This window comes from Nannospalax galili, unplaced genomic scaffold (assembly GCF_000622305.1).
Source record: "Nannospalax galili isolate Female #2095 unplaced genomic scaffold, S.galili_v1.0 scaffold279, whole genome shotgun sequence".
Lineage (NCBI taxonomy): Eukaryota > Metazoa > Chordata > Mammalia > Rodentia > Spalacidae > Nannospalax > Nannospalax galili.
This window is the reverse complement of record NW_008343971.1, coordinates 1,587,532-1,601,086: the sequence shown is the minus strand read 5'-3', so window position 1 is coordinate 1,601,086 and position 13,555 is coordinate 1,587,532. Positions and strand designations below refer to the sequence as shown.

At 43.3% G+C, this 13,555-nt stretch overlaps 1 pseudogene; it reads left to right on the top strand.

The window, feature by feature from the left end:
- The first annotated feature begins 1,662 nt into the window (after nucleotides 1-1,662).
- LOC103739808 lies at nucleotides 1,663-10,676 on the top strand (annotated as a pseudogene).
- Nucleotides 10,677-13,555: the final 2,879 nt, after the last annotated feature.

Sequence of the window (13,555 nt, the reverse complement as noted above, 5' to 3'; positions counted from 1 at the left end):
TGTAACTTGTTTTTCTTTTGCTGTTTTCAGTATTCTCTCTTTTTTCTGTACATTTAGTGCTTTTACTATGATATGCCATGGGGAGGTTCTTTTCTGATCCTGTCTATTTGATGTTGTATGTGCTTCCTGTATTTGTATGGGGATATCTTTCTTTAATTTCTGGAAATTCTCTTCTACAATCCTGTTTAAGATCTGGTCAGCACCATTAACCTGAAATTCTTCTCCTTCCTCTATTCCTATGATCCATAGATTTGGTCTTTTCATGGTGTCCCACATCTCTTGCATATTCCATTCCTATTTTTTAAAATTTTTCATATTCGCCAGGCATGGTGGCGCATGACTTTAATCCCAGCACTTGGGAGGCAGAGGCAGGTGGATCTCTGTGAGTTCAAGACCGGCCTGGTCTACATAGTGAATTCCAGGACAGCTGGGGCTACAGGGAGACACTGTCTCAAAAAGACCCCCCCAAATTTTTTTTCCATACTCTTTGTTTGAGTGCTCCAGTTCTTCAAGTTTATCCTCCAGTGCTGATATTCTGTTTTCTATTTCATTCATTCTAGAGGTGAAGCATTCCCCTGTAGTTTCAAGTTGGCATACTGAGTTTTCCACTTCCTTCTTCATTTCTGCCCAAATTTTCTTCAATGTTTTTATCTCTTTTATGAATTAATTCAGAAGTTTATCCCTATCTTCTTTTAGCTCTTTGCTTTGTTTGTTCTTGTGTTCTTTAAATTTGTTGAATTCCTTGATCATGTTTATGATTATTCTTTTAAATTCAGTGTCCTGGGTTATCTCCAGGCAGTTCCCCTTGTTGAACTCTTCTAAATTCTTGGTGGGGTTTGGTGGGGACATAGTGTTTTGGCTTTCCATTTTATTATTTTTTCATTATGGTTTTGGCATGTGAATTTCTTTTGTTGTTTATGATTCTGATATGAGAATTAAGTTAAAGTATGCTTCTGTTTGTATTATTATCTGGGTGCCTAGATCCTTTCTTTTTTGGTTATGTAAAGCTGGTTGGTATAGGGTTCAGCTTCTCACAGGTTTATTTTGGAGGCAACTGATTGCTTCAGATCAACTACTCAGGGGTACCCACAGAAGCCCAATTCAAGTTCCAGTCAGGTACACTCAGACTTCCTTCACCATGTGGAGGCAGGATCCAGGGTCTCTCAGGCAGTCCTGTGCCATGTCAACCCTATGCCAGAGGGAGGCCAGAGGGGGGCCAGAACTCTGTACTCTCTGATGGTCTGCTGAGATCCCAGCCACTACACTGATAGAGGCCTGAACCCACCCTCTCAGGCTGTCTGCTAGGATCTCAGCCTTAGCTTACTAAAGCCAGATCTGCACTGGGGCCTAGGGAGGGGCCTCACAAAATCCCAGGTAGGGGGATGGTATGGTGCAATTAGGGGAAGTTCACCACCAGTCAAGGCAGGATCTGGGGGCTGTCAGGCAGTCCCTTGGGTTGTCAGGCCCTCTGGTAGTTGGAGGCCAGGGGGAGGCCAGAACCTGGCATTCTCTGGTTGTCTGAGCCCTGAGCCCCTACCCCATGGAGGTCTGAACCCACAGAAACAACCTGAGATACAGATTTTTGGAGGGGATCAATTTTATGTGTTACAAAACAAGTTTAAGAGATGGAAGAAGTACTCTACAGTGGTGCCTGATGGTGCCATGTCTCACAGGAAGTTCTCCACTCCCAGTGCCTGGTTATTGGGCTTCTTGCCTCAGAAAGGCACCAGCCAGCATTATGGGAAAGTGAAGAGCTTCCCCAAAGATGACCCTTCCAAGAGTGTCCACCTCACAGCCTTTCTGACCTATAAGGCTGGCCTGACCCATTGTGCATGAAGTTGACTGGACAGGATTCAAATTGAATAAGAAGGAAGATTTGGAGGCTGTCACAATTGTGGCTACACCACCTATGGACACTGTGGGCTATGTAGAAAACCCCACATGGCCTCTGTACTTTTAAGCCTGTCTTTGCTGAGCCTATCAGTGATGAATGCAAAAGGTGCTTCTACAAGAACTGGCACAAATCAAAGAAGAAGGCCTTCACGAAGTACTATGGCAGGATGACACAGGCAAGAAGCAGCTGGAGAAGGACTTCAACAGCATGAAGAAGTACTGCCAGGTCATCCGCCTCATCACCCACACCAAGATGCACCTGCTTCCTCTGTGTGGTCGCTGGCTGTGGCTGCTCTCCTCTGGCTATGGTCACTCTCCTGCTCTCTCAGTTCCTCTGATCAGTCATCTGGTCTGGACCCCAGGGCTGGTGAGAAGTCTGCACCAGCAGATGTAGGAGACCAGGTTCAGTGACACAGATCTGCTTTATTGCAGGAAAGTACAGGCTTATATAGCGGTAACAGTCCAATCATAACACAGCATATGGGATCCCCTATTAGCATGGCAGACTAGTATCCCATTACAGTCTAGCGGGCCAGATGCCCTATTTGCATGATAAGTTTCAGTTTCTCTAAGTTTCAGATTTCTGGAAACCATGTGACTTACATAGTTTTCTCTCTGGTAAGAAACAGGAAGCACTGCATTCCCACATGATAGGAATGTAAGGCAAAAGGCAAAATCAGTCACAAGATTTTCCACAACATCTCTCCCCATTTTTTCATTTTTAAGAGTGAGGCACAGTTCAGAATATATAGCATACTGATATCAGTCCAGGGGCTGTATGTGGCAGATTTTCCTGTTGTGCATCAAGGCAAGGCAGAATGGCTTGGGAGGGAAGGGATTGATCCCTTAGTGTGGTCCCCATCCTTCAAGATGGTGAGTTCTCCCAAGAGCAGGCTGGGCTAACTCCATGCCAACCAGTGGGAGTCGCAGTTCTTTGCCTTGGCATTGTTGTCCTCACTTCAAGGGTCACCCAGCATTATGGACTGTGCCTGTCTTAGTTTGTCCCATCTTTTGGGATCTTACCTATCATTGACTACCAGCCCCCGAAGGGTGAGTCCCTTGGTATGGTCTGGCAGAGGGAGAGGCAGTGTACCAAGCTTTGGCCCATGCAAAGGTCTCCTAAGGGGCTAAGAATTCAATAAAAGCCGATGGAGTGGGGTCATCCCATCTGGGGTAACGATGGGGATTAGGGAGTGGCAAGTTCTAGGCATTGGTCTCAGAGTCTGCCCACAGGAGTATATATTGCAAGGCGTTTCCTGTTGCTCCGGCAGTCGGGCCATTGTCTCAGGTCCATTGCATTGTTGTTCCTTAAGGCTTTACACCTATGCTCAAGCCTATTTTTCATATCTCTATTATTATAGGTTGGTAAGGGCAAGGAACAGTGGGTCCTTGTTTGCAGTGACATGCCTGGCAAGACCTGGAGGCAGGGCAACAGCTAACTGAACCAGAGAAATACGAGTTTTAACAAAAATATCAAGACCCTTAACAATGCAGAATCCAAAAATCAGGAGTTAGCAGTAATGATGGCACACATAATAGGGAACATAGACAGGGGGTTCCCTCTGGTTTGAGGGTTTTGATTGGCTATAGTCTCTGCTTGAGAAGTGAGATACTTAAGGTCACCCCAGGTTATTGGGTATGCCGTTGGAGCCTGCCGCTTTCGTGGCCTGTGATGCTGGGTCAGTCTCTCAGTGGTTGAGAGGTGCACTGCTTCCTCCAGGGTCAGGACTGCCATCTCTGGGGTTGGTGGTTGTGGAGAGAGGTTTTCCGTTGCAGGCAATTCTGATGTTCTGGGTTGGGATCCAAATGGGGGCTGGAACATTATCTGGAAAGACACAAGCATAGCCTTGTCCTTGTGTTAATAATAGGTATGGACCCTTCCATTCACTTGTGAGAGGGTCCTTCCATCTCACCATGGGGGCAGGAGTGGGCTGAGTGAATGCCCCCCAATGCTTTATTGCTGGAGGGAGGCCATTGGAGTCAAATTTTAGAAATTTTAATACAAATAGAGCTTGTTGAATAGCAAAATTGGGGTCCTTATAGTAGGGGCCTTTATCATTGTCTCCCCCTATTTCCTGTATTTGTTTAATGAGTGTTTGGTGGGAACGTTCAATAATCCCTTGACCCTGAGGATTGTAAGGGATACCAGTTATATGCCTAATATTCCAGTCAGAGCAAAAATGACTAAAGGTAGTGGAAACATAACAAGGATCATCATCTGTTTTTATTTGCCAAGGAACTCCCATAAGGACCATGGCATATTTGACAGGCCTTATGGCATGAGAAGCCATCTCAACAGAGCAGGCCAATGCAAAATGGACATTGGAATAAGTGTCAATAATATGATGGATATAATTGAGCTTTCCAAAAGGAGAAAAATGGGTGACGTCCATTTGCCATATCTTGTTGGGGCCGAGGCCTCTAGGGAGAGTTCTGGTGGGTTGTAATGGTCCCAGAGGTAGAAGAGGGGCACAATAGGAGCAGGTGTGGACCAAATGCTTGCATCTCTGAATTGGTAGAGTGGGTAGAAGCCTATGTATAGCTTGGGGAGAAAGATGAAAACGGGTGTGTAAGTCTCTAGCTTGTTGAATTATGGTAGAGTCTAGGGTGTCACTCAGGACCAGTTTGTCAATGGTGGCATTGCCCTCTGCCAGAACCCCCGGGAGATTGGTATGAGAGCTCAAGTGTTGAATATACCAAGGGCAGAGCACTGCTCGAGTAATAGTTGTAATGAGGAGAGCAACAAATCAAGGACACTCTGGTGAGGCCGGAAAGCTGCAAAGGCCAGATGTTGTAGAGTCTGAACTACATAAGCACTGTCAGAAAAAATATTACAGGGAGTTGTAGGGAGATCCTGAAAGTCCTGTAACATGGCTGAGATCTCCGAGCTTCTTTCTGAGCTGTACAGATCCCTGGAAAGGGAAAACCTTATGTGAGGAGAGTTGTCCTTCCTGATTTGCATTTACTAGAATCAGTAAAGATTAGGGGAGCCTTAGGAAGAGGGTCACACTTTGGGAATGCCTGGGGAAATTGGAACATGGGAAGCTGTCTTATTCCTTGAAGGAGTTTATATTTAGGATAATGATTGTCATATTTCCCCTGATAGACTAGTAGGAGAGTTTGGAAGCCAGGGTTGTCAAGGAACAATGACTGGAGCATGTGAAGTGGAAGGGGAAGAACCAATGATTCGGGTTCATGGCCATACAGAAGGCAGGAGGTGTGGACAAGTTTAAGGGCTAGCATAGCTCATGCCTCAATAGCTGGGGTGACCTTGTGAAGTTGACTCCATGAAGAGTGGACCCATATCAGGGGGCCCTGGGTCTGCCAGAGAACTCCCAAAAGGGTGTTTTTAGTAGGAATAACTAGAGATTGGATGGGCAACTTTGGCTGTACCCTAATTACAAATGCTTAGGACAGGTGAGAATTGATTGTCGTGACAACATGTTGTGCCTCTGGAGAGACCTTATTGGGTTGGAGACCATATCAGTACCCTGCAAGAGGTCAAAGAGTAGTGTAAGCTCTTCTGTGGACATGTATAAGAAGACCCATATCCAATTGATGTTGCCACAGAGGGTCTGTGCCTCTGAAAGAGTAACCTCATCTGGTAAGGTAAGAACAGGAGCTATGGGCCAGATGGCATCTTGAATAGAGTGGCCTGAAAAGGTATAAGGGGCATATAACTGTATTTTATCTGCTGCAATACTAAGACCTAATGCCTGGAGGTTTGTTTTGAGTTTTTAAAAAGCTCCTTGTAGGATCTTAGGATCCTTATGGGTGATAAGAATGTCATCCATATAATGTAAAATATAAACCTTAGTCAGCAAAGGTCTGCAGGCATGGGCCACAATATACTGGCAGATAGCAGGACTGTTTTTCATGGCCTGAGGCAAAACCTTCCATTGATAGTTTTGAACTGGAACGTTTTGGTTAGTGGCAGGTATAGAGGATAGGGCTTATCTTCATCATGAAGATGAATAGAGAAGAAGCAGTCCTTAATATCTATTATAATAATTGCACATTCTTTGGGAATAGCAGTAGGGTGAGGCAGTCCTGTTTGAAGGGTCCCTAAAGGCTTCATATGCTCATTAATAGCCCTTAAATCATGTAAAAGTCTCCACTTTCCTGATCTCTTTTGTATAACAAAAATGGGAGAATTATGAGGACTAAGTGAGGGCTCAATGTGACCCAAGGATAACTGTTCCTGGACCAAGGAGATCAAATGAGCTAATTTATGTGAAGGAAGAGGCCACTGCTCCACCCATATGGGAGCTTTAGTGTCCCATGTTAATTTGATGGGGGGTGGCTTGGGCAGTGGAGCAGTGGCCATTAGAATTGGGGGTGGGGGGTATTACCTAACAGCTGGTCTACAATGTGGTTGTCATAAAAGGCTTTGTCATTGGTAGTTAGAACAACCTCCATATTGCGGAGGATATCTCTCCCCCACAGGTTATGGGGAAGCCCTCAAGCTAGGAGTGGTTTAATAGCTACTGTATTGCCATCCAGGTCAGTCCAGACCTCGGGACATTGGACCTGTAAAGTATTTTGTAAGCCCCCAATACCTTGTATAGGGGGTCCAGGCTTATGGTGCAAATGAGACAGGGCTTCTTCCTGTCTGATTACAGTAATATTGGCCTGTGTATCAATTAGGCCTTTAAACTTATGGCCATCTAGGGAAAGTTGCTTCCTAGGCTTATGCAAATCAATAGGTATCATCCGTTGGACGTGGGGGTTGTATTCCCTTACTTCCTCTCTTTGGGTGGGGCTGAGAGGTGCCCCGTTGCCCGTTTAAAGCCACCTTTTGTATGGACTAACCATCTGCATCCACCTTAGACCTACATACTCTTACCCAATGAAAGCCTTTGCGGCATCTCGAAAATTTTGAAGGGGGAACCTGTTCCTTTTGGCCTCTTTCATAATCTTATTAGGACGGGTACTTGACCAATGGCCCTGTCCACCACAGGCCCAACATTTGCCTTTGTCCGTCTTGGCCTGAGGCTGATGAGCAGCCAGAGCCTCATCAAGGGCTGCGGCATGGGCCCGAGCTGTCCCCACATCTCAGCAGGTCAGAATCCATTCAGAGACATCCTTGTGTCTAACGGGTCCTATGGCAAGGTGACACTCTGTAGAGCAGCCTTCATATACAAGATCCTTGAGTAAGGCATCGGCAGCTCCCTGATGACTGATCTTTCTATCTATACTTTGTTGGCATCTCTCAACAAAATCAGAGAAAAACTCACCTGGTTTTTTAATCAATTTGGTTAAGCTGGTATCACCGTGAGTCAGCATACTTCGAAAAGCATGAAGAGTGCAAAGCCGTACTTGTTCAAAGTAGTGGGGAAGTCCCTGTGCCTGAGCTTGGAGGGTTCTCAAAATTGCCACGTCCTACTAGAGCATCAATTCCAATGTTTTGAATGTTGGCATTTCTATTGTGCTCTGCCTGTTGTTCACATTTGTCGTGGTAAGCAGCTTTCTGTAAAAGGAAATCGCCTCCCTGTAAGCAGGCATGGGCAATATTCTGCCAATCATAGGGGGTATTGGCCGAATGACTGATTGTATCTAATAACTGACCAAACCAGGGGGAGTGAATGCCATCCTCAACTGCTGCCTTACTTAAGGTATCATGAGGCGATGGATTCCAAACATTGAGGTTCTGTTGTCCCTGATTGATGGTAACTAGGAAGAACTGTGGAAAATCTCCCATTGTATCATAAAAGAGGAGCCTAGACAGGAGAGGCTTCCAGTCCTCCTCTGGGAGGGAGGGGTGGATGGACTGGGGGAAACTTCCTTAAAGCCAGTATAAGATGGCAGAGGGTAGCCACCGCCCCATAATGGTGGAGCAGAGGCGGCCTTAACTTCTTGTTTTTCATCAAGGGAGCCCTCAAACACCAATTCCTTGTTTTTTATATCATCATTAGCAGTCATTGTTTCATCAGAATAAGAATCCGTTAGCTTTGTTTTAACTGGACATGCCTGGGACAGGCTGTCCCCAGCCTCCTGTTGTTGTATTTGCTCATCTATCTCCTTTATTAGATTTTCCTGTTCAGGGGCTTCAGGGGAACCCCCTGAAGGGAGGCCAGAATGACTGTCACAATGGGGTAGAACAGCCCAGATTGTGGGTGTCCTTCCCTGACTTCTCTATGCCGTGCCAAGAATATGCAAGCCCATTGTTCAGGATCCCAGCAACAAGAATCTGTAAACCAGGGGGCAAGAGCTAGTACTTCATCTAAAACCTTAGTTATATCCTTTTCTGTTACCCTAATTTGCCTACTCCTGAGGAGAGAAACCAGTGCAACAGTGCAGGGTCTGGCAGCAGCTGGATGACTCGTCCTATTGCAGAGACACTTATACATCCATGTTTGTTGCTGCTCTTTTCACAATAGCTAAGAGATGGAAGCAACCTAAGTGTCCCTCAATTGATGAGTGGATAATGAAAATGTGGTTCATATATACGATGGAGTTTTACTCAGTAGTAAAGAAAGATGAAATCATGAAATTTGCAGGTAAATGGATGGAACTAGAAACTGTTATACTAAGTGAAGTAACACAATCTCGGAAAAAAAATCGACATATGTTCTCCCTCATATGTAGATCCTAGGATCAGACTCTGATAAATAAGTATGCAAACAGACATAACTGCAGGAATCAGGACAAGGGTAAGGAAACAGTGAGGTAAAGGAAAAGCAATAACCTGAAGGAGAAGAATAGTAGGTAACAGGCCTTAATAAGGGAGACCCACCAAAGCTTGTGACAAGGTTGCCTGTATTGGAGCCTGGCACCCTGCCCATGTGGCCTTCTCTGTGGCTCGAGGTGGGCAAAAAGGCCACCATCCTTGCACAGAGAGCAAGATTTACAAGATTGGACAGGGCTACCTTATCAAGTCTGGCAAGCTGATCAAGAACAATGCCTTCACTGACTATGACCTCTCTGACAAGAGCATCAACCCCTTGGGTGGGTTTGTCCATTATGGTGAGGTGAGCAATGACTTCGTCATGCTGAAAGGCAGTGTGGTGGGAACCAAGAAGCGAGTGCTCACCCTCTGAAAATCCTTGCTGGTACAGACCAGATGCCGTGCTCTGGAGAAGATTGACCTGAACGTCACTAACATCACCTCAAAACATGACCATGGCTCTTTCCAGACCATGGAGAAGAAATTACTCATGGGACCACTGAAGGCAGACCTAATTGCCAAGAGGAAGGTACCTAGTGTTAGAAGAAGCATATTGTGCAGCTGGTGGGGTCTCAATAAAAACTTTTCCACTGTGGAGAAAAAAAGAAATGGAGGAAGTAACATAGAGATTACATATACAGAATTTTAAAAATTTAATTAATTAAAAATTGTTTTGGACAATATACTTGTATACAGTACACAGTACCTCTTCCCTCTGCCCCCTCCCCTCCCCTATCTTCTACTTTCCCCTTCCCTTTCCTATCCTCTCCTCCTCTCTGTTCTCCTGCCATCTGCTCCCTTCTCCTCCCTCCTCTTTCTTTCCCTTTTCTCTTTCCCTTCCTCCCCACTTCCTCAGGCCTCATGCAGGCAGTCATAGCTGCCATGTGGTCATGATTGCAGCTTCCATGTGGAATCTAGGGTACAGTTCCCCACTACATTCCTTCCAATTCTTTAGTTCCTACAGTTCTTCTATTCCCTCTCCTGTGATGTTCCCTGGGCCTTGAAGGAGTGACAGACACGTCTTGTTTGGGGGCACTGTGACCAGTTATGAGTTCTTGCTCTGTCACCCACTGCCAAAAGAGGCCCTTCTGACCAGGCAGAGTCAGTTTTGATCTATAATGAAAAAGGGTAAAGATTCTGAGAACTGTAAATGGGTTTCCAGGGAAGCCATTCTATCCTCACAAAGAGGCTTCTCCCTGGAAAAACAAATTTCCTGAAATTACCTCTGTCATAACCTGTGCATAACTTTATAAAACATAGCTCATAAAAGTATACAAATATAGTCACAATGAATTCTGCAAAGCCAAAATCTCGAGTACAATCATTTTAATTACTCCAGAATTTAAAATAAAAGAAAATTCTTTTAATTATAGCAATTAAACAGCTTTAAATCTTCTGAAGATCATATAATGTAAAGAAAATTAATGAGTTGCTTAATCTGAGAGTGCATAGAACTATATATATTAAAAAGTTATGGAATTGAGCTAAAGTATTATTTGCAAAGCATTTATAGTTTTAAATTTATTAGAAACCAATAAAAACAGAAGTTTAACCTTTTGACATTGGGACATGACATTGTCACAAAGTTCATGCTTGAGAGCTATGCATTTGAATTACAAAAGGATTGTAAAAAACCGAATCTCTGTTTTAAGTAAATTTACCGCTTTGTGTTGGGCCATATTCATAGAAACACTGGGCCACATGTGACCTGTGGACAGTAGATTGTTCTTGCCTGACTATAAGTTTTCAAATTAAGAAGTTAAATTATAATTACATTTAATGTATAATTGTAAAATATTGATATAGACAAAAACTGTGTGAAATTAGGAGATGAATGCAGAAATTAATAAAATAAGAGCTAAAAATTCAAAATGTTTTGTTGAAATAAAAGTACTGACCTTGAAATAATCAATAAAATGGACAAAATCTTATCAATGCGATTAAACCAAGGAGTGAAAATGAATGGCAAGTAAAATTAAAAGCAAGCAAGACTTATCTGAAGGTAAAGGATTTTTAAAAAGGATAACGGAGGACAGTTCTGCTTTTGGTCTGTTGATAGGAGGAGCTCCACAGACTCATCCCAAGTGAAATTACAAAGCTGGTGAAAATGATATAAAAACATTTAAAGCCTCTTTCATTCCAGACAACCTACTATAGCTTGACAAAAAAACAGTGACAATTTGCGACATTAAAGTCATGATCCCCTCCCTCATTACTGCTGCCTCCAACCCCACATCATCCTGAATGAATGAATATAACTGAGATACAGGGTTTCCTCACCTCTCAGTGCCTAATAGGAACTTCAGTGCCTCACTGAGAAGAGGAGGCAGTCATATTTCCTTCCCTTCCACCTCCAAGTCAAAGAAGTTAAAGTTCTGGTTAGTGGGACTTGAGTTTTTGGACGGCTCAGCATCCATAGATGTGGTTCAGAGTGTACACAGAGCAAAAGCAGGGTCTATGAATAGAGAGCTCCAAAGCTGTCCACAAAGGAGCCTACTGCATTTGAAAACACAGAAAGAGGCTTGTGCCTAAGGGCACCGTCTGAAATGACAGCTCCTCTCACTAGAGAATGACAAGCTAAAGCACAGTTCAGCTAGTTCAACCATAGAAAAATGGGAAAAAGGGGAACTAGTATGAGCCCACTTGTATCAGAACAACCTTCAAGATTGAACTACAAAACTTTCTCTTCTCACATTTAATTGAACCAGGTACCAAGTGATGGTTACTTTAAACTATCAACTTGTCAAAATGGGAAGAGACTGTCAATGCAGAATTGTCTAGTAGGTTGGTTTGTGGGAATTTCTGGGAGGTATTGTCTTGATTGGATTAACTGGTGTTGGAAGACCCAGTACCATTCCCTTGGGTTCTGAACTGTGTGAGACTAGAGAACGCAAACTGGGCAGTAGACATGCAGGTGTTTGTCCTTTCTGCTCTCAGATGAGATGTGACTGGATGCTTTGAGTTCCTGTCTTGACTTCTCTGCAATGAGGGACTGTAACCTAGAATCGTAAACCAAATCGTTCTTCTCCTAAGTTGCTTTTTGATAGGGTATTTTATCGTAGAAACATAAATGAAGCTAGGATACAGAGTACACAGGGGATTGTCAAAAATAATGTAGCAATGAACGGGTGTATAGTGGATTCTCACAAGCAGGTTGTACCACCAAGTGAGCGTAGATAAGAGAGATAGGGAATCAAACAGTGTAAAAGAGCCAGACTAATAGACCCTTACCCCAGGGTAAGCGACACTAATGGCTTCATTATGGAGAAAATATGGATACAGACTTTTTTAAAGTACTCTAGCAAATTTAAACAAAAGAAAAACAGAACCAAGTCCCAAACAAAATGCAAGCACTGGAGGAGAGGAGATAAATATCTAGAGCTATTAAAATATATTACTTAAAATGTACTATGTTTAACAAAAATAGAAGACAGGCAATGAAAGGAGGTGTGACCCAAATACAGAAAAACCAGGCAATGGAAACTGCTCTGAGAAGAAGCAGAGCTTGTATTCAACAGATAATGTGTCATGGGTACACAGTGCTAGAAACATACATGAATGCATCCGTGTCTTTCCACAACGTTAGAATTAATTGAATGGCAATAAATTCACAAGAATACAGTGGTTTCATTAGCAGTGGTTTGCCAGATAGTCCTGCTTTCTTTGATATTCCTGGATAATGCAAATACAGGCTCTTTCATTTCAGTTTCAATTGCTAATATTCACTTTCAGAACATACATTACATATGTCATAGTGAATCTCTCTACATGTGTGTATATGTGGGTTACAGAATGGTTACAAAGGGGTTAAAGAGGCTGCAGCAGAGTTCAAGGCATTTCAAAGAGGCCTGAGAGACCAAAAATGGAGTAGGGATGCAGAAAGAGGAGTGTCTATGAAGAGCGAGGTACTTGAAGAGGTGATTAGGTCATGAAGATCTCCCCCAGAAATGGAATAATGCATATATAAAAGAGGCTTCATGTAGCAGCCTGCTTGCTCACTTTCTCCCTTCTGCTGAAGAATTCCTCCCTTGAGGAGTATGTGATATTTGACTTACCATCTTAGAAGGAAACCCTCACCAGACAAGGAACTTGTTAGTACTGTGATCTTGGATTTCCCAGTATTGAAGACCATGAGAAATAAGCTTCTGTTCTCTATAAATTACCCAGTGTTGAGTACTTTATTATAGTAGTGTGCTAGATTTGGGATATCTTTATCCTCAATATAATGGTCAAGTCTTAAGAGGTTGGACCCCGTGAGAGTTGGTTAGATTATTGAATCCTTTGGGAGATTAGGTCTCTGGTGACCAAGAGAGCAGGTAGGTGGCTTTCTAGCTTACTCTCTTGCTTCTCTTACCATATGACCTCTCCCTTTCCCACATGCACTTCCACTGTGTGATGCTAGTCTGTAAGACTCTTCCTAGAATTTGTTGCTGGTAACCATTATCCCAAATCTCTGGAACTGAATGCTAAATAAACTTATTTTCTTTATAATTTCCCCATTCTCAGATACTTTGTTCTAGTCACAAAAATGTAAAAGGAAGACTTGTAAAGGATCATAAAACAGCTACACTCAACAGATCTAGCAAAAATTCCACCCACTGACTACAGAATATGCAAGATTGGTAAGCACAGTGACATCCCGAGTTATTCTCTTACAGAAATATTACAAGGTTTTCTGCCCATCCATGCTTTTTCTTTTATATTGTTTAGCTTTCTGCATGGTGAGGGACTACTAGTATCATTTACCAGCATGGACTGAAATCCTGAGTCAGTTATTGTTTACACTGTGTAGCCATGGTAAGTGAAATGTCACTGACTGTCAACTGAACATGGCCTGGAGTCACCTGAGAAAGGAGTCTTAGTTGAGATTCCAGATCAGATTGGCCTGTTTGTGGACTATCTTGACTGCTAATTGATGTAGGAGGGCCCAGCCCTGTGGTGTTATTAAAGCCACATTACGGTCATACCTGAATAAATAGCCTGACTTTTAACTTT